Genomic DNA, 8,098 nt, shown 5'->3' with positions numbered 1-8,098 from the left:
ATATAGCAAGTCTATATTCATGAGCAATGTCATTATACGATTTTTTTATTCATCTGACTTTTTTATTGAAACTCTTTTAACATTTCGTTGGAATATACATCCACTTGATCCAGCTAGTTAGACAGACAAGTAAAATTTATTTTTGACCAAACTAAATACGTTACTTGGTATCATGGGAGTGGTGGTCAAGTATTCAATGTTTCGGCTGTTCAACCTGGAGGTCTGCGGTTCAAGTACCAGCTCATATGATACCAGTACTGGAGTGTTCCACTTCAGTAAATGTCACAATGACACTGCACAGCTGATATGTACATTTCATTATTGTAAGTATTATAATATTACCTGAAAAGAATCACTAATTCATCAAAAATGATGTATTTATGTCTTGCAGCAACAGATTGTAAATATCGGCTCATCTTTGTCCCCCATATACTCACTTCTATTCATGCTATAGAAACAACTATTATTGTTAAATATCCATAACCTGTGAAACTGTTCGTTGGGAATAAGCATTTTATGTAAAAAAAAATGAATGCGTGAAGCGATTTCCCTGGCTCCCAAGTGATGGTCAGGGCAAAAATACCAATCTAAGGTCCCTCCATGTAGTTTCAGCTTGACATTTCAAAAAACGTTATTGGTTGTAACACAATTTTTCACTTCTGGGCTTATTATGCGCTTAAAGCGTTTTTGCCCTAGTTAAAAGAACTGAGTACATACCTTTATATATAGTTGTTAGGCTTACTTTGTATCTAAATTTACAGAAATATTTTGTGTTGTACATACTTTGAGATCAGGTCTTTTATTTACACTGCTATGCAACTCTGAAACATTGGAAGGATTAGGAGGAAGGTTTATTACACTTTTTACTGGTTTACTTCCCCTGTGGTGTTTTTAAATTGGTGCTCCTCTTTGTTCCTTTGTATGGGCGTTTCTTTCTCGTTGTCTATGTATTTTACTTTGTTTGTGTATTTCAACTGTAACGTTAATCATGTACACATCTTTACAATCACTGATATGGGGTTGTTGTTTTGAGGGGGTGGTTCTTTCTCCGAACGTAGCTTTTCTTAATAGATATTCGTCCTTGAGATTTCTAAAAATACTATCAAAAAGTAAAACTGCAACATCCATTCTTAGGACAGTCTAAGCATGATCTTTGTTGCATGAGCATGTGGCACATGTGTTGTAATTTATTTAACTACCACCTTAGAAACTCGTATTCGCATTAATTACATTTCGATATCGTCAGTAAGGAATACCAAATATCTGTTAAAGTCTTGGCACTGTTAAATGATTAATAAATTCACCAAGATGTTAAAATATGTTTGATTGTTTTATAAAACACTTTTGTGTTTGATGTTGACGCGATTACAAACATTTACGTGTAATGTCATACGAGGTTTTCTATATTGCCGTATACATCTAGTGATTCCACCATTTCATAACAACTGAATGTTAATTCGTTTTGTAGCATACCAATGCTTCAACAAAATATTTTTGAAAAACGCCTGTTCTGGACATGGATAAAAGCCGATAACGATTTTAATAGCAATAGCCAGTGCTCTCGACTATTCGACAACTTCTAAGTTAAACAACAAGACTTACGAAAACATGTTGCAGACTATTACAATTTAATACAAATTAACTTTTTATTCTGGTAATGACAGCAACTTGCTTTCAAAACTTCAACCAGATTTTTTAAGTCAAATAAAGGTAATATTTTTTTCAATAAATTTTAACCGAGAGTTCTGGCATCAGTTGTCAGTGTCTTTTAACAATAAATCTTTCAGCAGTCAAATCCTTTTTAACGCAAAATGGAAACATAATTTTTCATCTCAGTTATTTCCGTTGGCTTGATGACAGGAAGCACTCAGTGGAGATTTAATCAAATACCTGTAGGTACTGAAATACAGCTTGTTAGTTAGTCACAGGCCTTTAACCAAATTTTCTAGGTTGAAAAAGGACCATAATTCGTATTCAATTCAGCCAAGAGTTATCTTATCTAACTTTGTTATTTTAGTAGGTTAGATGACAGAAAAGACTTATGTAAGATTTTAATCCAACACATGCATTGGGTGCTTACATGTGAACGTACATGCAAAGCTGACACCAACACCAGAGTGAACAGAATAGCTCTCGCTATTCTTTGAATAGTTGAATGCATTGGAATTTGGTCAATTTTATATGTGTATCAATGTACATCATATATTTACATACATGTTGCAAAAATGAAATATTTGCCAAAAAAAATGATGTTGCGTTTTTACTTTTTTCAGTGTATAGGTCGGTTCAGTATTCCATATTTAGGCAATTTGACTAGCTCTATATTTGTCTCAAAAGTTAGTGTCATTAAACCGATATTTTATGCACTCTGATTGTAGTAACAATTAAATGAAAATAATGAAAATCAAGTTGCTTTAATTACAGATCTCACTGATTTATAATGTTATGCTGCAAATAAAATGACATGAAAGTTTATGTCGTGTACGTCTTTGTAACCTCAAAAGACGTCTGACGTCATTTTCGTCTATGAACGTCTCTTTCCAGTGCTGAGATTACATTGTGTAATCTTGGTGAGATGTATTCCATATTCTTTTAAAAGAACAAGAAATATCCTCTTTACCACGCACATTCTGATTGTGTACGGGTGCATGTGAGTTTGCAAATTGTAAAAACTTGCTGCTTCTGTATTGTGCAACATTTCAATTTAGAATGCTATAGCCTTTCTCCAACGTATGTTACTGTTTAATCATACTAGCGGTTGTATTCCTGGCAGAGTTGCGTACCCTACTTTTTACTGAAGAATGCAAATTCATTGTGTCAGGATTCGTTCCAAAATATTGGGATTGTCGTGCATTATTAGATATAGTGTGTAGTTTACCTTATAAGGAATATACACTTCAAGTAAATTCCATATGGACATTACTGACTGTCGGTGGATTGCGATAGCCAGAAGATGTCGCTTTCATCAAACTTTATAAGTCGTCCAAATAAATGGCACTTTTTGTATAACATTTCGTTATTTGTTAAAAAATAGTATTTCTCCAAAATACTATATATTTACTTATTATGAATAAATATATGTTTTAAAATCAATGGTAAAAAGTCAAAAGCCTATATTTATGTTTACAGCAATCAGGGTTTAGGGCAATCAGTTAAAAATAATTTGACGATGCTCTTGTCAGATGTATTGTCTTCCCTCAATATACAATTCATATCTAAGTCATAATTCATTTCCATGATGATTTAGGCTGTGGAAACATAAAAGAAGAGGGTATGATGAACGTCGATCGTTCACCCAATGTTGACAGAAGATCAAACTGGCAACAAGTTTTGTTAACCAGTCAAGAAACGTTTCCGCCAAATTACTTTAAAAGCTAGGCTACAGATTTTAAAGATAAGATTTTCAACATTTTCAATATTTTCCCGAGTGCCATATTGTGAAAACATAACCCAATCTCCGCCTCTTCCTCACCAGTCATTTTCAGTCTTTAAGTGCCGTGTGGCGGATGTAAGAAGTCTCTCTGTACTTGGACTCAGTGTTGTTGCATTGTCTCATGGAGTACTACATTCATTTTTTACTGTAATAGAGTTCCACTTAAACCGGGGTTATGGGGCGTGTTGCACATTTCATTACTTCTCAAGAACAGACTCGATCAAATCAAGTCTGCTATTATGTTGCTTGGTTGCGTTATATGCTTCCAAAGGATCTATTCCTATAAAGTGTCTATCTTTAAGATATCAGTTTTTAAAGAAATGATAGCGTTTGAAACCGTTTCTACTTTTATTTCTAGTGGCCTTTTAAATAAAGGAATTATATTTTTGGTAGAGTCACATTTGTGTGAAATTATTTTAAAATCGGGAAGGCGGTCTCTGACAAGAGGTGTTGTTTTTTTTAAATAAAGTTCCATTATCATAAATATAGGAAAAAGTGGCATCGTCTTCGGGTGCCAATGTTATTGACAAATACATTACTTGCTTGTCATCAAAGTAAGATCTGTGCAATTCAACGTTTTATTACATAGATATAGGAGAAGTGACCACGCCCTCTAGCGCCATGGTTTTGACGAAAATAATTCGAACAATCTTGGCAGAGGGTCAGTCAAGAAACATTTCTAGGATATGGTTTTGAAAGCTAGCCAATAGTTTCTGAAAAGAAAATTTATTTCTGAAAAGAACGTTTTAGAAATTACACTCAAGCATGATCGAGAGACCAAGTTTACTGCATTTAGAATGAACGAATTATGCTGTATTAAGAGATCAGTTTTTAAACGAGCCGCGTTTTGCCATTCCTTATGTGGTCTCTAATACATGTGCTGTAGTTCCTTTCCACGACAACCTAAGTATGGAGTGCATTTGAAAATGGTTAAATGAGAGTTTTCGTTCAAAGAAAGTACTGACGAACGACGGAACGGCTGAGTGTGGAGGGTAAGTGGTCACTGAGTTCATATTGAGCACGTTGCACTCTAACGGGTTAAATTAAAACATTTAAAAACATTTCTACTCCAATTTACCTGCTAAAATATAAACCTGTAGACTGTAAAAAATGACTGATTTTGCATGTTTCAACCTTAAAAACGTACTTCTGTAACTTCTAAAGCTAAAACAAACATTCCAGTGCTCAGTAAAACTACGCTGTTATCATTATTTTCCATGATTATATTATTTGGATTTTTAAGTAATTTTCATCAGATAAGTGAAATATATCTGTTATTTTCACAGTCAAAAATATTTCACATAAATGAGTATTTTTCACTGGTAGGCTAATGCACAGACTTGAAGATATATGAATTAAATATGGGTCATTCCATGAAAAAAAAACTGTGAACTTAGTAAGATAATCTGATCCATTGAAAATACTGAAAAATCATTGTTTTTCTGGCATTCATGCAAAAATTAGAAATCAGTAAACTGTAACCGAAGAAGCAAATGGACTGTAGTTTTAAGTTATTTTACAGAATAATATATTATTAGTGTTGATACGACAACAAGAATTCAAAATGGGAAGTCTAGCTAAAAGACCGTAGATGAAACCAAAAATATACGATTAAGTTATTTCTCAGTAGAACGCTTTCAAACGTATCTAAATGTTTTTAAACAAATTATGTCAAGTAAGTGTCAGATGACGTGACATACACATGCGATGAACGACGACGTCAGAATGTTTTCACAATGTTCTTAACGTCAAGTCTCTAAACGCGTTCGGCATTGTAATTTGTCAAAATTAATAGCGAAAATGGCTTCTTCAAATTTTCATATTTGAAAGATATAGATAATAAAATGTTCTTCGCGAATATTTCGTTATCTCCATTTCCGATTTTTTGTGTAGTTCATTTACAGTATCAATATATAAATAAACAATTACACTTCCAAAAATATGTATGGACACAGACGTACATAAATACTTAATAATTAAGAAATGTAAAACTGAATGCACTTTCATATAAATATAAAAGAAATCTATCTGCCGAGTTATCGCTTAAACAGTTACCCGAGAGCCGGATATTTTCATCTGTGTCTACCACCAGTGACTAAATCTTTTCCTTGCATGCTATATTCAACAAATAACAGTAAAAATGAATTCAAACAAATGATTTTCTTGTAGCACTTTTTTTTTCTTGCAGTAGCGTATTAACAAAGCGCGGGAACTTTACATCCGTAAACAGGAAGTACGTCGTGACGTTACATAGACGAAAACAACGTATTAGTTTCGGTTTTGTTTTATCATCTGTAGTGAAACGATATGTCCGTTAAATGACGTGTTTTTGAATCGAGAAATATAAGGAACGAAGAGAAACTATCAAGGTTTTGATTTTTATCCCGTTTTACGTAAAACATAATTATTACTACACAAATCTTATACGAAGATGTAGTTCGTTAGACGTCATGTACAGCACGAGAGGGTTTTCCAGCACCGGTGAAATCACCAGAAATTCCAGTCTGGTATGCAAGGAAAGATGTTTCCCTAGCTTGTGTCATTCCTTTACTGCGTAACTTTAAACAAGCAGCATCTATAAATGATTTTCGTTATATAATTTTGTAAAGGAAACAAAACTGAAGAGCAATTAAAATAACATTTATTTCATTTTTTCAGTGGTTGTAGCAATATTATTCTTGAACCACCAAAAAATGAAATAAAAGAACTTGATTGCAAGGGTACTTCAAAGTGTGAAGATATGCTGACAAATTCCGTAAAAAATGTTATTTTAATTGTTCTTAAGTGTTGTTTCTTTGTCAAAATGATTTAACGAAAATTATTTATAGATGCGGCTTGTTCAAAGTTACGAGGAAAAGGAATGATATAAGCTTAGGAAACACGTTAATGCAATACATAATTTCCTAACTTCTACACTTATTGGCTTTGAAAAAAAACCACAAGGTTGTGCCAAAACTTATTCGGATTATCTTAAATGAAATTTTTGATATCAACACATTTTAGCTCTACTACGTGCAAGTTCAAATGTTTAAAATTTTGAAATCATTTATGCGTGAAAATAAAGTGAATGATTTAGCGAGAAAATCATAGTGAATTCTATGCTACATAAAAGTAAAGTAAAGTGCTTGTTTATTATAGTGTCACCTCTACTGAAAGGGCCAGCCAATTTGGCTGATGAGACACCTACATACATTGAACAGCATTACTTACCGATTCCTATTCTTTAATGCTAGGCACCAGGCAGATAGGCAGTCGGCAACCATTATTTAACTAGCTGGCGTCTCACCAACCGGTCTCTCTTTAGTAACAAGACCCGCCCCTTACAGGACTGGAACCTTCGATTGCGGGGCAGGTGTCTTATCTATTAGGCCACCGCAGCTCATTATGGCTATATATGAGAGGAAAAATGAAGAAAATCTCTTGTCTTGCAACTGCCGGACTGGGCAAAACACTTTTCATTTCTCATGTATAGATTTTTTAATTGGTGGCAGTTTCAAAAATCAAAGCACACGATGATTTGAAACCACATTTAGAAACGTCGAAGTACTTTATTCAAATGAGTTATTTGGTTATACTTTTATATGTTAACGTTATTCATTATGTATTTTCTCTTCCTGTGTAAAATGGTTTAAAGTTCCTGTAATTCTACCCTCATTCTAAAAATGGATAACAAAAGTTTAAATGAGAGTTCTTTGATTAACACCAATTATTCAAAGCTAATATGCACGAGTGTAAGGTTTCGCCAACCTTTTAAACACTGTTTGACTGGCAATTATTGGAAAAGTTATTTTGACTTTGGTGATGATTCTGCTGATATGCTCAGCGTATTAGATTAATGCCAGTATCTGAAAGAATTTTGTGTCATTTTCGCAGTGGTTGTCTCCTCGTGAATATGCATTTCTTCATGTGAAAATCTATGCAGTTAAGAGTGACTTGCAGTGCTGTGTCCTTAAAAGAGCTATATATATATTTCAAACTTGTGCTATTCAGAGCTATGTTATGTGTGTGTTTTCAAAACCGTTCAGTGTACCGCAGGTCTTTGAAAAAGTAATAACAGTTTTGCATGCAGGTATTGCATATGTGACAACGTACATAGTAACAGATATTTGCATGTATGCGACAAAGTACATAGTAAATACATGTAAGCTGGCGAGCGAAGCGACCTTAACAAATATGCTGAGAAGTAGAATCTATATAAAAAAAGGCGGTAAATGTATGTTAATGGAATGAAATTTACAAACTTTGCTGAAAGGGGGGTTCTTTTGCGCCCGTGGCACAGCCACGCGTACCCCATCCCCGCCCCTTTCCCTTCTGTAGTGCAACATGTATAGCACTTAATTACAATGGTCAAGTAAGGTCAACAGTCATGCAACAGTCAAATAAGTCTCATTAGTCTGTTCGACTTAGTAAACAATCCACTTTACCTTACTGAGCCTACACTACGTAGCTGCCATTCTTGAAATTTAATTTAATCTTATTGCTTTTGAAACATGTGGATTTATCTAAGTTAAATTTACAAAAACAGAATAGAATAAGTACAGAAACAGAAACATAATTTGTTTAAAGCAAACGGGTCGAACCAAACGTTTTTACCAAAAATGACGCGCCAGCTCCAACAGTATTAAGGTAGTTCTGCACGTTTGATAAACCTGAAATAATGGCATA

The sequence above is a fragment of the Mercenaria mercenaria genome, chromosome 17, assembly GCF_021730395.1.
Source record: "Mercenaria mercenaria strain notata chromosome 17, MADL_Memer_1, whole genome shotgun sequence".
In the NCBI taxonomy this organism is placed as follows: Eukaryota; Metazoa; Mollusca; class Bivalvia; order Venerida; family Veneridae; genus Mercenaria; species Mercenaria mercenaria.
The sequence above is the reverse complement of the archived record's forward strand: the minus strand, read 5'-3'. Positions refer to the sequence as shown.